General features: G+C 40.5%; 1 protein-coding gene across 1 annotated transcript in view; it reads right to left on the bottom strand.

Moving 5' to 3' along the window:
- Nucleotides 1–18,962, bottom strand: part of LOC145771273 (ubiquitin carboxyl-terminal hydrolase 47-like) — a 247,893-nt gene extending 228,931 nt beyond the window's left edge. The window contains exon 1 of the mRNA XM_082583009.1: nt 18,862–18,962. The gene's annotated coding sequence lies outside the window, so the exon portion shown is untranslated. The remainder of the gene's footprint in view (nt 1–18,861) is intronic.
- Nucleotides 18,963–19,234: the final 272 nt, after the last annotated feature.

Consider the following 19,234-nt stretch of genomic DNA (forward strand, 5'->3'; position numbering starts at 1 on the left):
TAGATCATCCACTGGTTAAACAACTTTAACTACAAATTAATTTTTTCCTTCTGCACCAAATGTAATTTGCTGAATAAAATCTCTGATTACTGATCCACAGATGAATTTTGTGCATCCTAATCCTTGGTGAACTAATCAGATGGTCAGCCTAATAAGCTGCTTAAAATGCCCATTGTTAGTGCATTGAACTCAGGGGCGCAACTAGGGGGGTCGTTTTGCAACTTCAAGAAGACGGACGACTAACTAGACTGAGACTTACGTACTACTTAACGTGTGTCAGTTGAAGCTACGTTCTATGCATAACAAACTTGTTTCACGCTCAAGTCGCATAAACCGCAATACAAAATATTAACAGACCGTCATTTATTCACGCAATATGACAAAAACAAAATTGCTGACTTTCCAGGATAGTAAAACTTGTAGTGCGGAAAACCGGCTCAGCTTTACGCTTACAACAGCATGAAAAAAAAGCTTTACAAAGCCACATTTTAACAAGTTCTTATTCTCAAGTTCAATCGTTTTCTTCTTCTGCCTTTGTTATCTCAAAACAACACACGCGCGGTCGCGCGCGCACACACGTAAGGGACCTCTGTTAATCACATGCAGAAACACATATACGACGCACGTGACTTGCAGGCATTTCGCGGACGGCGGAACATTTTTTCAAAACATTTTTTTTTTCTTTTTTTTTATAATTTTTTCCTTTCGCCGTATTATTTCCGAATTGAATTACCCGATAAAAAAGCGGTTTTAGATTCGATTCTGGATGGATTCGAAATTCTACTTTGGGCATCCCTACTTAGGATGCAACCTTATTAACCCACAAAACGAAACTGCACCTGGACTTAGGCTAGTCTGATTTGTAATCTTTGTGTGGTCGCAACTTCACACATTCTTAAACCAATTTTATAATTTTGGTATCAAAAAGACGGCAATTAAATATTCTTTACAAGCTTGTCAAACTTGACGTGTACGGTATGCAGGCCCTAAGCTTGTGTGGACTACTTTTTTAAATGTTGGCCTGGCTGAAGAGCAAACAATTTGCTGCCTACTTTCGAAAGTGCAAAAAAAATTTTTGAGAGTGGGTAGCAAATGCAGACAGAGCGAAAAAGGTCGCTTCGCACGTCACAGAATTGGATCACTGCGTTGTCAATTTACACTAGGCTAATATTCTAACAATCTAACTGTGATATATCCACTTCTACAAATAACTGTTAGTTTTCACTCTCGTTGCCGACCCCCTTTGATTTTTTCTAGTGGCGCCGCTGATTGAACTATTCCAATATAAATTCAAAACTTTAAAACAAGTTAAAAATTGGGCAATGTAAAAAATCAGGCAATTAACAGAATGTCACCATGTGTCATAATATATTATAATGCAACATTAAATTATAATCAAGGTTGAAAAAATGATGATGTCTCACCAACAGAAAAAACAATGTCATGTTTAGTGGCTTTTAACAGCTTGATTACAAAACGCTGAAAATTGATGACCAGTCGTTGTGCTCAGATGTGCAAGTCACAGCAGAAAATATTTGAGGAAATTTAAGAAGCATGTTTAAAAGTTCATGAAAAAACTCTAAGACCTCTTTGGGGAGGGTGTATTTCTGCTTCACTTTCTTGCTTGTTTAAGCTTGTAGACTGTTGCAAAAGTGCCCTGATGGTAGTAGGGTCATTCCATATTAAAACAGCCAATATGAAAATATCTTGTATATGGTACCTCTCAGATTTTGCTGAAAAGTTGTCATAAATACTATGCTTTAGGCTACCAAACAAAAGAATCCTAAGTTTTAGATCAATATCTCAAACGGTTTTCCCATGGTGGCCATTTGAATTTCAGACGCTACCCTCGTTTTTTGACTTGGGGGGGGGTAGCGAATAGCAATTTCAGCCATTTTCAGAGCCCCATAACTTTTATTGTAATTGTGGTAGAAGACTAAAAGTTGCTGTGCTAGTTCATTATCAACTATACCACACAATTCAATAGTAACAAACAACATCTTTTGATGCATAAGTGCTAGGTGGGTCATCAAAATCCTGTTTTTTTTTGCCCCGTATAAGTGATTTTTTCAATTCTTCTACCACCCAAACCAATCAAAATATTTCTCTAAAACCTAATTATTTGTAATATTTGGAAACTTTTCTTCTGCCAACTTGAATTTGGGAGTTGTGGTGCCATTAACAGAGATCTTATGGGGGTCTGAAAACCCCATCAGGCAGAAATGGCCCTTTTTTACCCCTATGTTTAGAGCCCCGAATGACCGCGTGGGCATTTTATGGTCATGCTGAAATTTATACCAAACAAACACATCCATTTATTCTTTCATTTCATGAAATAAAATCTTTGAGTATCAAACTCCTTCACTATAAATTTTATGTTTTTAAAATGTAACATTTTGGTCATTTTTGGCAAATAATCTTAAGTCCTTAATGTAGGTCAGAGAAAATTCAACAATGATTTATCATGAAAACAGTGAAAATAAGTAGGTTCTATGCTTAGTGATCATAAACATTGAAATGCTGACATTGTTGACTATTAATTTATGTTCAAAATGATGCTTTTACCTCTTCTCACCCATGAAAAAGTACCCACCTGCAATGAATAAGCTATTATTTGGAGATAAAATTGTAGGAAAATGATCAAGTCATGTTCAAAAATTAAATTGTTTTCAGTTTGCACTATAATTCTGCATTATGTAAAATGCATAGCTCAAATCAGCTCAGTTGAGTTTGAATATCATCTATTGTCTAAGAAACTGTGGAAGTAGTGTCAGAACATTTTCACAATCTTTTTGGTAAAGTTTGTATTTTCGAGCACTGTGTCTAGGTTTCTGGTACACCGACACAACAAATTATATGTTGGAATGGCACCCAACAAGGCATTTGTCTTTGGTCTGGCAACCACATCAAAATGTTGTTTACACGCTTCATGAATTTTACGAAAACATCACCATCACCATGTTTATCTGAACGTTCAATAATATTTCCAGTGAACCAAATCATCATCATAGATACAAGCAATGTATATTCCTGGTTGGAACAGAGTTGAGATTTTTAATTGATCTGAAAGCAAGCGTTCTTCATCCAAATGTTTTGCATCACAGATTTGTTCTGCACTGATGTCAGTGAATATTGAATTATGTGACATTCTTTTCATTCGTACTATATTGATGGAAATTGGAATAAAGCAATGGTGTGAACGTGTTCCCCTAATAGTTTTTGTCGAGGCATAACGTCTCTCCTATTCATACTCTTCTCAACCATGCACCAATGGGAAATGACCTCTTCTTCCTCCTGTGAATGTGGTGCTGAGGAACAGACCGCAGACCACATCATCAATGACTGTACCATCTTCAAGTCACCTAACAGAGTGGAAAGTCTGCGTGTCATGGATGATGAAACCAAAGACTGGCTGCTCTCTAGTAGCCTTCCAGTGTAGTACGGTAACATCGTAAATCTGGGGTGGTAAAATGATAGACCTTCGGCCCCAGAGGCTCACACAACAACGACGATACTCTTCTTTATTTTTTTTTAACATTGTCTGCACTAATGAAGAATAACTGAATGTTTTTGATGTTTGTTGTTGCCCATTCAAACATCTGTAATGGTGTCAAAATATGGTTTGCATTGGGGGCCTGAAGACTTGCACGTGCTGTAAGACGCTTGACAGTGCCTCCAATTCCGTCATATGGGCTTTTCCCATGCGAAGTGGCAAAAAAGTGCCATTCAGCAGAAATACCAAAGTCATGTTTGTGATAGCACAGGTTGGTGAAGTTCTTATAATTTTTATATTGTGAAGCTGCACCATTGCTAAAATAGATTAGGGCAAAGTGGGGCGTGTTGTCACAGCACGATTTCCATGTGATAACCCAAGCATAAATAACTACGAGTTTTCAATGGAAGGCATAGTTTTCAGTTCTCTTTCGTACAAGCAGTGAAGGTTAATAAATTTGTCACCACAGCAGAAATTATGAGGAGTGCCATTAAATTTTGGGCAAAATCAGGGGCAGGGTTGATCTCTAAGTGGTCAAAACTGGGTTTAAACCTGGTTTTAACCGGTCAAAACTAGGTTTAAACCAGTCAAAACTGGTCAAAACCCTGACCTGACTGGTCAAAACCCCGTAATGAGTTGCTTGATCGTGTTCGCCAGAAAATCACTGAAAACGTGAGGGAGATGGTAGAAGGTGAGGGAGGAGGGAGAAGGTGAGGGAGAAGGAAAAGATGAAATTGACTGGTGAATGAAGCATTTGAATATACTGGAGTGACTTGTTAATTCCAATTGTTCAGTTGAAGTGTTCTAACTTGCATAAAGTAGATAGGCATAAGGCATCACAACTTGTTCCTTTTCCGATAATCCTTTCTTGGCTTGACGTGTACTTTGCTTCAAAGAACGAATCATAAACTATCCTGTCTTTAATTTTTAAAGCATCTTAGAATATGCATTCGCATTGTTTTATTTTAACTGGATAAAATTTGATGGCAAATGTTTTTCATAAAAAAAAAATTGTTGGAATAAATTCTTGTACTTCAGTTGCAAATTGTTCATCGTTCTACCAAGCATTTTTTGGTTCAGCAGAAACTTATTTTTAGAATTTGAATTTTCTCAATAATTAAAATAACCAACTGATTGAAATATCAAAAACAAACAGAGAAGTTGAATATATATTTTTTGTTCCAAATCCAGCATTTAGGTTATGTTGATCAAAACAAAATATAGTTGAACATCATTACTAATAACATGGAGGGTAATATTTTTAATTCAATTGAAAAGCAACTTGATTCATACACTAAAGGGGTTTTGACCAGCAATAGGTGGTCAAAACTGCCCGGTTTAAACCAGGTTTTAACCGGTTTTAACCGGGCGGTTTAAACCGATCAACCCTGATTATCAGGTTTTATAACTAAACTAAAAAATGGTCTGGCAAACTAAGGTATGATCATAACTGATCAGGAAAGATACCATTCGTTTGCTTTAAGCCTGCTCTTTTCATCATACCAAACAGATAAGACATGCAAGTAGAGATGTACACATGGTTGTTGAAACCACGTGGTTTCATACCACGGGCGTGTTGTCACAGCTGTGACTACACGCCCCATCATAGGCGCCGACTTTTATTTTTGCATGGGGTGGCGGATAGCACAATATGGCAACCTAAAAACTTACAAACTGCATGTTTTTGTTTGATTTTTACTAAGCGTGTTTCGTAGATGCAATTGTCTTTTCACACCTGATTTGTAGCTCAATAATTTACAAAGCAACTTTAAAATAAAGCACAGGAGGTATGTCGTGACTTTTATTGTTACGTTGCTGCTCTGACACTTAACATTGGGAAAAAGTATTTTTACGAACAACAGCTCTGTCAATCCAACTGTTAATCAACTGGTCAAGTTGTAACCGTGAAGCTTCAGCTTGATAAACATTTAAAATTAGGACGTGGTTCAATCGCTGTTGCGTCATGGTAGATCGCAAGTAGGTTTTTATGCGCCTGAGTGCACTAAACGATCGCTCAGCCTCGCAGGTGGTGGAAGGCAACGATAAGTATATTTTCACAATGCAGACCACGTTTGGAAGCATTAATGAAATTGTTTCATTGCTTGCAAATAGATCAAGCAGTTGCGACATAGCTGCAAATCGGACATAATGCTCTATCTTTGCATCTAACGTATTCTAGCCACGGGAATTCGCTCTCCCACGATTTTGATAGCTTCTCCCTTCAACAGCGATTATCCTGCTCGTGCTAACATCTTTTGGCAGTGGCACACTTTCGTTTCGTTCATGCGTTTGGTCACTTTCATGCTGGCTGAAATCCTGACTAGACGCAACAAAAAATGACTCAATGGAGGGCTGCAATTTTGAACGCATTTTCGGTGGCATCTTTAAGCTGAATAAAACTGGAATGTCAGCGAAAACTTTTACTAGACAACTTTTCTATGATGTAACAAGCAACTCCTATGTCAGACTAAAGTCTATGGCCAGACCAATAAATTCCCGCCTCACAGTTTATCACGCAATATTACTGCATGAAGTAGATAACAAAGTAGAAATTAAAGCATGAAGTAGATCTACGACAGTAGCCTACACTCCAATTGAAATCTAGCCCTGTACATAAAACGTCACAATCCACTTTTGAACAGACAATTGTATGCTTGCGGCTCGTCTTTCTTGCTCTCTGTATTTTAAAATTAGTTTTTTCGCACCTTGCCTTTCTACCATATCATGTGATCTGTTTAACACCTTTTGATGCAGTTACCTTTGATTCTCGTGGAGCCTATATCGTTGAGTTTGAGCTAGTCAGAAGTACTGTGCAGTTTTTTGTCTTTTTCTGTTTATAGATTTAGTTAACCATTGTATTTTTTTCAGATGTAGTTAATTTGTATGTACGGTATATTATTCCTGAAGAGGACATCTTGGTGATGTCGAAAACGTTCGATACTTAATTTGTTGCGTAGTTTTATGTTTATGTAAATGTAATAAACTTGAAGATGTTAAACTTATGACAAGTAACAAATAAAACGATCGCAACAACAGCAAGGAAAAAACTCGTAGCCACGTGTTGCGTAATCTTCACGTAGCTTGCTTGATGTTACGCGAGTATCATGCTTGTGACAAAAACGATCATTTTCTTCACAGTACTGTATTGGTTCACCTCTTGCTTTACGTTGACTTGAAGCGAAAACCAATCATCAAAAAAAGATTTAAACGTCTGTTCAAATTACATTTATTTGCAGTAAGTAATGTAACCTAAACGGGGTGGCTGCCACACGCCACAGCGGTTACGGGGTGGCGTGGCCACCCCGTAACCCCGTAAGTCGGCGCCAGTGCGCCCCATGGTGTACATTTTTGATGTTAAGAAACATAAAAAAATATTTTTGCTTATACAACGAGGTAATATGCGTATTTGTTAAAATACAACGCTTTTTTAGAAAAAAAATTAGTATTAGATAAATGATACACACATACATTCGATAGTGACACATAATTCTCAAGATGACATTTTTATTGCTTTTGACAATGGGCATAAACTTTTTACCAATATGTTGTAAATTAATTTCTTTGCATTTCGCATATTTTTTTATTCGTTCAGCCTGTATTAAAACCATCTTTTATTGGTTTAGTGTCATATTTTAATCATAATGCATGTGCAGAAATTTTGTGACAACACGCCCCAAGCTCTGTGACAACACGCCCCAGGGTGGGGCGTGTTGTCACAGCCCATTTACTTGCATTAAACATGCATTTATGTGAAAACGAAATAATCTAGAAAAACTTTAGCTCTAGCTAAAAGAAGTCAAATGATACCTCAATTCAATTGCACGATCTAGCATCTCGATACCATTGGCACAGAACGAGATATTATGCTGATTTGTAAAAATTGTGACAACACGCCCCACTTTGCCCTACATTGTGCAGACTTGGGATAAACTGTTTTAGATGAGGTAACAAGAGTGAGTCACAAAGATGGATCATGCATTCCCTTTCATTTTGTGCTGTACTGTAGCCTGTAACATTGGATCAAGTATGACAAATCAAAAATCATAAATATCTTAAAAACAATACAAAATCAGGTGAATAGAAAATTTTGCATTACAGAAGGATTATGGTTGGGTTTTCAAAAAATTTGGCGAATAGGGAACTAGCCGAATCAGACTAGCCAAAACGGGCCATTCCGAAGCATTTTACATAATGCAGAATTATTTTACATAACACTAGCACAGCAACTTTTAGTCTTCTACCACAATTACAAGAAAAGTTATGGGGCTCTGAAAATGGCTGAAATTGCTATTCGCTACCCTCCCCCCAAGTCAAAAACGAGGGTAGCGCCGGAAATTCAAATGGCCGCCATGGGAAAACCGTTTGAGATATTGATCTAAAACTTAGGATTCTTTCGTTTGGTAGCTTAAGGTATAGTATGACAACTTTTCAGCAAAATCTGAGAGGTGCCATATACATGGGTGGCTGAGTTGATATGGAATGACCCAGTAGTAGCCTTAGATGCATTCTCACTTCCAGCCCTACCTGGCCCCTAAAGAGTCGTCTCGAGACATCGTAAGGGTACGGGCTGGCATAGGCTGCTAATATTACAGGTGCATGGCATAGGTCCTTGTCCTGTCCCCTGGGGAAGCTGGCCTTGCTGCCAGTTGTAGCTGATGCAGTAATGCAGTCGTGCGCTCGGAGTGGGATCCTCTTAAAGTCTAAGGTATGCATAACCCACCGGTGTGTGAATACGCTCTGATACCCAGACAGCATCCCAAAGAACTATCGCTCATAAATAGTATGCCAGATGTCAGGCATGATGTTTGCCTCTGTGCCAAACCGCATAGAGCTGCTTCAAAGCAAAAGGCGTATGAGGTGTCAACAACCACCGGCCACATCAAACAACAACAGTGACCTCAGTCAGCTGTGAGCGACTGAGTTAGGCGCTAGGGAGTATGCCCAACCTGTAAAAATACACTCCAAATTATATGGCAAGCGCAGAAACAGTTTACGTGAACACGGGACCAGAAACCTACGAGTTGCTGGTGTCGCAAACGGTAGGGGCGGAAGTGGGCCGTCCAGATCGTCATTCAGCGAAATGCCACAACCAAAGTTCAGAATTGCTTCATTAAATGTTGGAACAACGAGAGGAAGAGCCAGTGAAGGGAGCAAGTCTTTTAGGCAAAGACAGTTAGGCGCCGGTCAAATAGGCACGCACACTGTGGCGTCTGGATATTTAGGTGCGGAGCACTGTGGCGCCCATTCATTTAGGTGCTATTCCTAGTAAAGTCTGCAGATTGTATCAGCTTGGCAGGTAGGGCAATGTTTTTCACACAAAATGTTGTATTGAACAAAAAAATATGTCATGGCTTCCGTGAGTGAAGTGAAGTGGAGTGAAGGAGTGAAGCTGCACCGGCAATGCTTTTCACACAAAATGTTGTATTGAACAGAAAAATATATTGTATTTTAATGCGCGTGTTCGGCATTTATTTGTTGTTAGTCCAGGTTTGCATCAACGAAAGCTTTATATATCAATAAAATTATTCAAGTTACCAAACATAACTGAGTTCACTGTTAGTGAGTCACATAATAACTACACTAAACATCAGTAAAAAATATACCGTAGCCTATATTCAAGACAGAGGGTTGTAGGCTTGAGTGAAGAGTAAATTAGTTTTCCGTCAAAACCCGACCAGGTTTAATAACGAGCAAAGTCGCACCATTATGCTCGCCACACGACCAATCCATCCCGAGTAGAAGTAATTGCGAAAGATAACAGATTATAAGGTTCCATCTGGCTGCAACCTGTGTTCAGGATGCATAGCAAATGTCCTGTGGAAATGTACTGATATCTAGAGTAGTAGAGCGTTGTCTCGCACCTTATCTCCACACGCGCATTAACAAAACAACATATTTTCCTGTTCAATATAACATTTTGTGTGAAAAGCATCAATTGCCCTACCTGCCAAGCTGATACAATCTGCAGACTTTACTAGGAATAGCACCTAACTGAACGGGCGCCACAGCAGTGGCGTAGCAACGCAGTATGCCGCCCTTGGATTTTTGCACGAAACGCCGCCCCTACTCCCCCTGACACCGTCGTAAAAGCTAATTAAAATTCCACACAACAGAAGAATTAAAGCAGTTTTGTTTAATTTTATTGAAAGTTCAAAATAAAACCGCTTCTTACTCAGACAGCTGAAGGATTCTTTGTCTCCTTTAATTTCTCTATAATCGCTGGCTTGAATGGCCTTTCTTTATTCTGAAACCTTTCGGGCCCTACTAGTTTGATCATCTCAACTCTCATATTATGAGTTAATGTTTCTGGCCAAGTAGTCACATCGTCATGAGAATAATAGACAGCATCTGTTTCAGGGCTGGATTTAGCTGATGGGGGGCCCAGGCACTTTTAGATCGGGGGGCCCCCGTGCAAAAACCACTTCTACGTCTACAGCAGCATTTATCCAGCCTGCACAGCATTTTGCAGAAACTTCAATGGCTGTAAAAAAAAACACAGAAAATCACATTTTTTCCACGTAGAGGCGCCCTTCAAAAGTCGGGGGGGCCGGGGCACCTGTACCCTCTTCCCCCCCTAAATCCGGGCCTGATCTGTTTTATCTTTATCTGACAGTCTTTCATTCACAGGCTTTCAATGATCACTTTGTTATTGTTTTGCTCGAGGTAGTCTACACTTCTCCTTCCGTCTCAACTTGAGGTAGAGATTTAATGTGCTAATCTCTTCTGTCTTTTTAGCAGAGACAATTTTTACGAACTTCAAAATGACTCCTTTATTTTTTTTTAGTTCCTCTTGTCTAGCTTTCTTTTTCTTTCTAAAAAATCTTTACTTTCTTTTACTCTTGTCATAGGCAAAAATTAACTTAAAAAAATTGCAACTTAAATCTTGTTCTGGAATCTGCAGCGCATTAGTTGAAAACAACCTAACCATAATTGCAAATTTGCTGAGTTAAGCTAAGTGATCTATTTAAGACCTGAAACTTTAAACCTTTCACTAACCTAACCCATCTTCACAGATGAAGATGGAGGAATCCCCTCTATCTACTACAGACAGATGGTAAAGGTGACAGTTGACTCGATGACCTCACGGTCCATTCCTGTCTCCTCCCGAAAGTGAAATAAACATTTCATTTGACCCCAATGAAATGTAGGCTAGTCCAGAAAACCAACTTCTCATACGAAAGAAGAAGAAGTGAAATAAACTTAAAACTAATCTGAACTTAACTACCGTACCAAAGCTAAATTGACTGAGCAATGCTACAGCTTACAAGTTACAACCGACATTCTATCATTACTTCAACAGCATGAATATCATTAAACCGTCACAAATACCGCATGGTGAGGCACAATCTAAAAAAGTTGCAAATTAATTTATAGGCATAGCCTAACTTGTTTAATTTTTTGGCTTCACTTAGATCAGTGTTAACTTAGGTCGTTTAAGTCTGAGTCTCTCCGAGAATAAATTAACGTGACTGTCTTTGTTCGTTTAAACTTTAAAACGTTATCACATTTTGCCGCCCTCTAGCAACGTGCCGCCCCTGGATTTATCCACAAGATCCAACGGGTAGTTACGCCACTGCGCCACAGTGCTCCGCAACTAAATATCCAGACGCCACAGTGTGCGCGCCTATTTGACCGGCGCCTACCTGTCAGCGCCTAAAAGACGTGGACCCCCAGTGAAGTAGTAGAGACAGTCTTCTGTAGAGGAATTGACATCTGATGCCTCCAAGAAACTCGATGGAAAGGTGGTTCCGTGGGCATGATACAAGGGAAAGACACGAGGTACAAGCTTCTCTGGTCAGGAAACCGCCAAGGCACAGCAGCTGTGGGCTTTCTGCTCGCAGAGAAGTGGACTGAGAAGGTCTTTGACATCCAACGTTTCTCAGACAGAATTATTCAACTAAAGATTGTGGTTGGTAGCTCTATTATCAACTTCCTGTCAGTTTATGCACGTCAAGTGGGCCTCAGTGATGCCAGCAAAGACGCCTTCTATGACCAACTCAGGTTGGCTGTCATGAAGATCCCAGACAAAGAATTTGTGATCCCATGCGAAGACTGGAATGGACATGTAGGGAAAGCTGCGGCAGGCTATGAGGAAGCGGAATGGCCCGTTTCGGTGAGTCCAATCCCTATTCGGTAATTTTTTATTTTATTTTTTTAATTATTGGGTACCGTAGCCTAATTATCATTGCCGTTTTAGGAATAGGGGTTAGAGGTTAGGAACTCACCGAATCGGACTCACCGAATAGTAGCAGACCCATGAGGAAGCACATGGCGGGCGTGATACTGCTTATAGCACACGCAACACAGAGGGTGAAAGAATACTTGAGTTTGCCACTGCACACAGTCTGCCAGTCTGGCACTTTGCAATTCGTGGTTCAGGAAGAGGGACAGTCATCTAATAACCTATGAGTCTGGTGGATCTAAAACACAGGTGGACTACATTCTTGTGAGGAGAAAGGACCTGAAACGAGTGAAGGACAGAAAAGTGATCCCAGGGAAAAAATGTGCCTCCCAGATATGTGACTTATCAGTCGTCATTCCGTACTCAACGAGGCACAAATTCAAGCCCAGGCTGAGAACTTGGAAATTAAAGAACCCAGAGGCCAAACAGGAATTTCATCACGCCTTCCTAGAAGAACTTGATGACACTCATCCCGAAACCATGGAGGAGAGTTGGCGCTAACTGAAGAAGGGCCCCATTAATGCCGCAAGCAGAGTATGTGGCCAATCCAAGAAGTGGCAATGGCACAGACAAACATGGTGGTGGAATGCCGACGTCAACATAGCAGTCGCAGAGAAAAGGCGATGTTTCAAACTTTGGAAAAAAGGAGGCAAGAAACAAGACTACATTGAAGCTAAAAGTATAGCCAAACAAATCATACATAGAGCAAAAGAATCAGCATTTAAAGAAAAACTAAACGACCTAGATCTCAAGTGACCAAATCTTTCGCTTGGCTAAGCAATTGAAAAAAGAAAATGAAGATGTCATGGGTGAGAAATGCATAAGGGATGATGACGGTAACCTCTCTCTTGATGACCAGAGTAAGAAGTTAGCTTGGAAGCAACATTACAAAAAGCTGCTCAATGAAGAAATCTCTTGGAACCGCAACGACCTAACCTTGGAACCTTCTGTCCAAGGTCCACCCATATACATTACCAAAGACATAATCATTAAGGCACTCAAACAGATGAAAACTGGAAAGGCAGCTGACCCATCTGGCATCACAGCTGAAATGCTAAAAGCATACAGAGACACTGGCATCTAACTCACCACGGATCTGACCAATGCTTCAAAGCTGCTCTCATCAGAGAGGGTGCAGTACCGGAACATTGGGAGGACAGCATCATCATCAACTGTTATAAAGGCAAAGGAGATGCCCTACAAAGAGGTTACTACAGAGGTTTGAAGCTGTTAGACCAGGAGATGAAGGTGATTGAAAGGGTTGCTGACAACATCATCAGAGACACAGTCTCCATTGACAAAATGCAGTTTGGTTTCATGCCAGGACGAGGCACTACCGACGCCACCTTCATCATCCGACAATTGCAGGAGAAATGTCTCGGTGCACACAAGAAACTCTGCTTTGCTTTTATCGATCTGGAGAAGGCTTTCGACCGGGTCCCAAGGGAGGTTCTCTGGTGGTCCATGAGGAAGCTTGGAGTGAATGAGTGATTGTCAGACTCGTTCAGAGTATTACAAGCAAACTAAATACAAAGCATGTGTAGGAGACAGTCGCAGTGACGACTTCGAAGTCAAAGTCGGTTTGCATCAGGGGTCTGTCTCCAGCCCTGTACTATTCATTATAGTACTCGAGGCACTGTCATGTGACTTCCGCACGGGTTGTCTTTGGGAACTCTTCTATGCTGACGACCTGATCATCATCTACTAAACATATTGGACCACTCGCAAGAGAGTGGCTGCGACAGTTCATGTCATTCTGCCTAAAGAAGTTGCTCCTCCCAAAGATCTGGAGGAAAGCTAACATCATAGCCATTAGAAAGCCCAACAAGCCAGCTGATAACCCTAAAAGTTACAGGCCCATTTCCTTGCTCTGTGTACCATACAAGTTACTTGAGCGTCTCTTATTGAGCAGACTCGAACCAATCGTTGATCCAAAACTGCCAAAAGAACAAGCTGGATTCCGACGCGGCCGATGTACAACTGACCAAGTTGTCAAGCTTACTGATGACATCGAAAGTGGTTTTGAAGCCCGTGAGAAGGTGGGTGTTGTCCTAGTGGATCTTACAGCAGCTTATGACACTGTGTGGCACCGTGGTCTTACTATGAAACTATTACAACTCATTCCTGACCGACACATGGTTAAGTTTCTGGTAGAGACCATCTCGAACCGTACCTTCATATTGCATACCAACAAAGGAAAACCCAGCAGACGACGCCGCCTGAAAAATGGCGTCCCCCGAGGGTCAACACTATCGCCACTCCTATTCAATATCTATATAAGTGACTTACCATGCACTACATCGCAACAGTATGGCTATACAGATGATCTAGCTCTTCTATACGCCCACAGGAACTGGCATGAGGTGGAAAGAAAACTTGAAACTGGTGGCTGACCATCTGGACAAGTGGAGGCTCAAACTGAATGCGTCGAAAACAATAATCTCTACTTTCCATCTAAATAATCGGGAATCCCAGCGTCAAATGTCTGTCTCGCTAAAAGGAAATCCTTTACCATATACTGCAAACCCAACTTACCTTGGAGTAAAATTTGACCGGCAGTTGACCTACAGACCCCACATCAAGTCACTCTGTGCCAAGGTTACCTCGAGAAATAACCTCTTGAGAAGCCTTGCAGGAACAGGATGGGGAGCCCGAGCATCAACCTTGCATACAAGTGCACTAGCCTTGGTCTACAGCTCAGCCGAATATGCCACAGCTGTGTGGAACCGTAGCAGACACACAAAAAAGATGGATGTATGCATTAACGACACCTTGCGCATTATCACTGGCTGTCTCCGCCCCACACCTACTGCTTATCTACCAACTTTGGCTGGCATTGCTCCTGCTCATGTCCGTAGGGAAGAAGCCTCTCACAAATTGGCTTTGCATGCAAGACTCGATCCTCAACACCTTCTCCACAGTCACTTCCAAAGATATGGACCAGTCAGACCTCAACGCCTGTCATCAAGGTGCCCATTCCATCGATATGCTACACAGCTTGTGGATAAAAACTTCAGCTGCATGGAGACATGGGCCCAGGAATGGAACGAGCTGCCACATATCCCTTCCCAGTTTTCAGTTATGCCAGCACTCTCCATCCCTCCTGGAGCAGACCTCTCAAGAAAGGCATGGGTCACATTGAACAGGATCAGATGTGACATTGGCTGCACTGGAGCTAATCTGTTTAGGTGGGGGATGCACAATACGCCGATATGTGTCTGCGGAGCGGTAGAACAAACAATGCAACACATACTCCACGAATGTCCCATCTTACGGCCCCCAAGTGGAATCATCGGTACTCGACAACTGGACTCAGCTACCGTATCATGGCTGCACGATGAGGCATTGCTAATCTAAGCTACTACAAGTCAAACGAGAGAAGAATCTCTGAATGACTAGAGGAGCTCGTGGAAAGGTTGAAGATATGGAAGGACGGCTTGGCTGCCAAAGGCCTAAAGGTCAACATGGCCAAAACTAAGATCATGCGCAGCGGAAAGAGATTGCTTCGACTGAAAGACTCAGGACGCTACCCTTGTGCTGTGTGTAGGGCCAGTGTGGGCACAAACTCCGTCCAATGCAACACTTGCCTTCTCTGGGTTCACAAAATGTGCAGTGGCCTAAGAGGAGGTCTGAAACCCAACCCATCCTTCAAGTGTAAAAGATGTGCAGGAGAAGCTCGGCCATTAGAAGGTAGAACTATCACTGACATCCAAATGGATGATGAAAAGTTAGAAGTGGTAAACGCTTTCTGTTACTTAGGTGACATGCTCAGTGCAGGTGGAGGTACCGTCATCAGCTCCACTACCAGAGTGAAAACAGCCTGGGCTAAATTCAAACAACTACTGCCCATACTCACCAACAAAGATATTCTCCTTTCCAGTAAAGGCAGGGTCTACAACAGCTGTGTCAGGAGTGTGATGTTGTTTTCGAGTGAATGCTGGGCTGTGACAAAAGAGGTAATGGGAAGAATCAAACGAAATGACAACGCGATGATATGGTGGATCTGCAACATCAGACCACAAGAGATCCAGAACACCAGCTCAGACACACTACATGCCAGGCTGGGCTTGCAAAAGATTGAAGATGTCCTCCGATTCAACCGTCTCCGCTGGTTTGGACATGTTGAAAAGAGCAGCGGATGGATAAATCAATGCCGAGATGTGCCAGTAGCTAGTACAAAGAAGCCTGGACGTTAGGGTGCGTCGCATTCCCCCAAAAATTTAAAAAATGATTGAAAACAAAATATTTTTTTTTTGTGGGTGAGGCTTGACTAAAAAAGCAAAATTACAAAGTTTCAAAGAATTTGGTCAAGGTTTAGGTGCTCCACATCCCAATTGCCCGTATCCCCTTGTTAGCTTGAAAATAGGGTGGATTGAAAAAAACTTTTTTTAAATTAAAAGAAAAGAGGTCTAGACCCCTGACAAATCGGCAAAAAACAACAACAAAACTGGTTTCAGGGAGTTGCACTACCTATTGGCCGTACTACCCCCCATTTTATGGGGGAATACCCCCAAAATTCTCAAATCGGATGTAACTTTGGAACTGCTGGTGCTAGGAACATGAGTTTGGTATCAAATGATGCAGAATCATAATGTTTCTATCTGCTCTAAGAAGACTGTTTGCCTTAATTTCACTAGAAAAAAAGTTATGACAAAAAAACGTATATATATACACTATATTATATAACATGTTTTATGCACCTACACTTTTAACAGTCCAGTTAGTAACCCCCACGTCGTGCAGTAAAGTTGTTACTTGCTACTGTGTGTGTACATGACATATATATATTGTCTTACCAGCAGTACATCATGATATATATACTGTAATGGGTAGAAGTAATTGGTGATGGGTAGACTGTGATCTGCCATGAAATCATTGTCCAGAAAATACCAGCACATAGTTTTATATACTCCATACTGCTCCATGTGCTAGACTAACGGTACTACATTGAGACTTCAGCAATCAGCACAAAAGGGTGAACATGTCAATCTAGTGGGTTAACCCTAGTGGGAATTGCTTCTTGCTGTTGAATTCTTTCATAAGTTGACGAGATCGCACCTTCTGACGAATCAACCCATCCCTTCTTTGAAAACCTACAGCATATAAGCTTGCTTCAGTCACAAGATTGTCGTTGCGCTCCACTGCTTGGTTGTGGCAAGGATAACCAGCTACAGAGGTTCGTCGATGACATTGTCAAGCTGTTGATCTATTTGCGATCTCATGATAGGTGGCTCAGACTTATGAACTGTGCCAAGCTTCACAAGTTGATGGTATGGTTTTGCTTTAGTGTTAAGCTGTGGCACAAGAAATCTGCATATTGCAGGTGGCACCGCTGGTGAAATTTCCTTTCTCAGCTTTCGATTTTCATCTGCTTTTTGTGAGGAGCCAACATGATTCTTGCTTTGCTTTTCCTGTGCTTGTGAACCTAAGGAATAGATTTGTTGGACTACTGCTCAGATTCTAACTTGGCAGTCTTCATCACCTAGCATACCAACAATGACATTTTCAGAGTGAGCGAATTATGCATTGCATTCCAAAACCTTCTTGAAAATATCTTTTACTTCTTGGTTTGGGAAAATTTCTTTGCAACATGTTGAAAAAGTTTTTTGACCCATCAGATAATGAATTGTGGTGTTTTATTTCATTTCAAACCAAGATGGGAAACAAACCTTGATGCACTATGCAATACTCAGACAAGCTCATGAAACTTTTGGAAGAGTTGATGAGTGTATTTACAAAGTAGCCTACAAGCAAGTGTCAGCCACCTTGAACGACATAATTCCCCGACTGACAAAAACTGCAAGTCTTCATCAACATGCCCAATTGCCCAAGCACAATGCAGGTATAATCCATATTACACTGGTCTACAAAAAAAGAATTTTTTTTGCTCCATGAACTTTGAAGACTGATTTAGAGAAAGTTTGGGGAGCTGAATCCGAATCTGACCTCAGATTTATCCTATCACGCCAGGTTTGTGAGATATGATAACAACAAATTGTTACTCAATTGTCAAAAGTGGAAGATTTGGCGTTGCGTTCACCACCAACATATGCAGTCCTATAACGAAAGGTTAGCGTTAGACAGGCCAAAACAGCCTAGGCTAAGTAAGGTTACTGGACAAGCATTGCCATAGGCCTGCTTAAATTTTTGTGGTTTTATGCAAAACATTGACAGGGGAGGGGGTCAGTTATGATATACTTTTAGCCTCCCTTTTAGCTTGTTATTACTGCCTTGTTAATAAAGTTGCTTAGAAAACAAATTGGTATCAAAATTATAGTTGGTGGTGTATTTCAGCTACTTATGCACCACATGGCCTGAATTTCTGGATATAGCACAATGTGTATGACTGTATGTGCAATAAACGCAACATCAAATCTTCCACTTTTGACAAAAGCAACAATTTTCTGTTATCATATCTCACAAACCTGATGTGATAGGATAAATCTGAGGTCAGATTCGAATTCAGCATCCCAAAATTACTCTAAATCAGTTTTCAAAGTTCATAAACATAATCATAGAGCAAAAATCGTGTAGACCAGTGTTATCTTAAAACAAGGTATTTATGGAGTATGGGGGTCAAATTCCTGTATTTTTAACTGCAATGTGGAGGACCTAAACATTAATATTTTTTGCTGAAGCTTCATATTATTGCTATTTCAGTAAAACCTCACCATTGAGAAAAAACAATACAAAAAATATGAACATTGGGGCACACGACGCACCCTACTGGACGTCCCAGGAAAACATGGAGTGATACGGTAAGCGATGACAGGAAGCGGTGGCAGATGACCAACACTAGCTATCCTAGATCGTGATGAATGGAGACTGAGGATGTGCCTTGCCAGACCCTGTCCTACCCTGATTCTAAGAAATGAGACGTAAAACAGGAAGAAGAAGATTATAGCCTTAACAATGAAGCAAAAAATTTTATTATGCATGATATTGTTGAAACATCAGTTTCCTGAGATTCTTCAGACCCGCATAATTATGTGCTTGTTATGTTTTCGGTTTGCTGTAAAATTATGTAAGTGATGCAGAAATTAAGATAACTATATCAATTTCCAAAGCATGCGTATTGCGTATACTGTAGGTATGGTATAGTGTATAATATTAAATTAGTAAAATAAAAATAAAAAATTCACACAAATTCTTTTACAAACACTTAACTGAAAACGGTATAACTTACAGCGTGAAGTTGGGTGCATGTTGTCGATGGAGGAAGTACCAACGAAAACCTATGGCTTGAAGTCTTACATAAGTCTTTTACAATGACAATGCACCGCTTTTCGTCAGCTTCCATAGCCGACTACAAAAACATGAAAATGTTATTTTCAGCTGTTAAAATGCACAAATTAGCATACAACACAGAGCAACAACTTTTTGATAATTTCTGGTGTTAACAAGTTTGCTTTTTTGGGGAGCTGCATCTCAAAGTTATATAATAACATCAACCATGTTTATCTTATTTTGGAATTTATTTTTTTTAATACTCACATAAACATTTTCTGCAATGCAATGTGCCAAGTTCATCAGAATTAGATTGACCACAAAAATTATAA

This window comes from Aplidium turbinatum, chromosome 5 (genome assembly GCF_918807975.1).
Source record: "Aplidium turbinatum chromosome 5, kaAplTurb1.1, whole genome shotgun sequence".
NCBI lineage: Eukaryota > Metazoa > Chordata > Ascidiacea > Aplousobranchia > Polyclinidae > Aplidium > Aplidium turbinatum.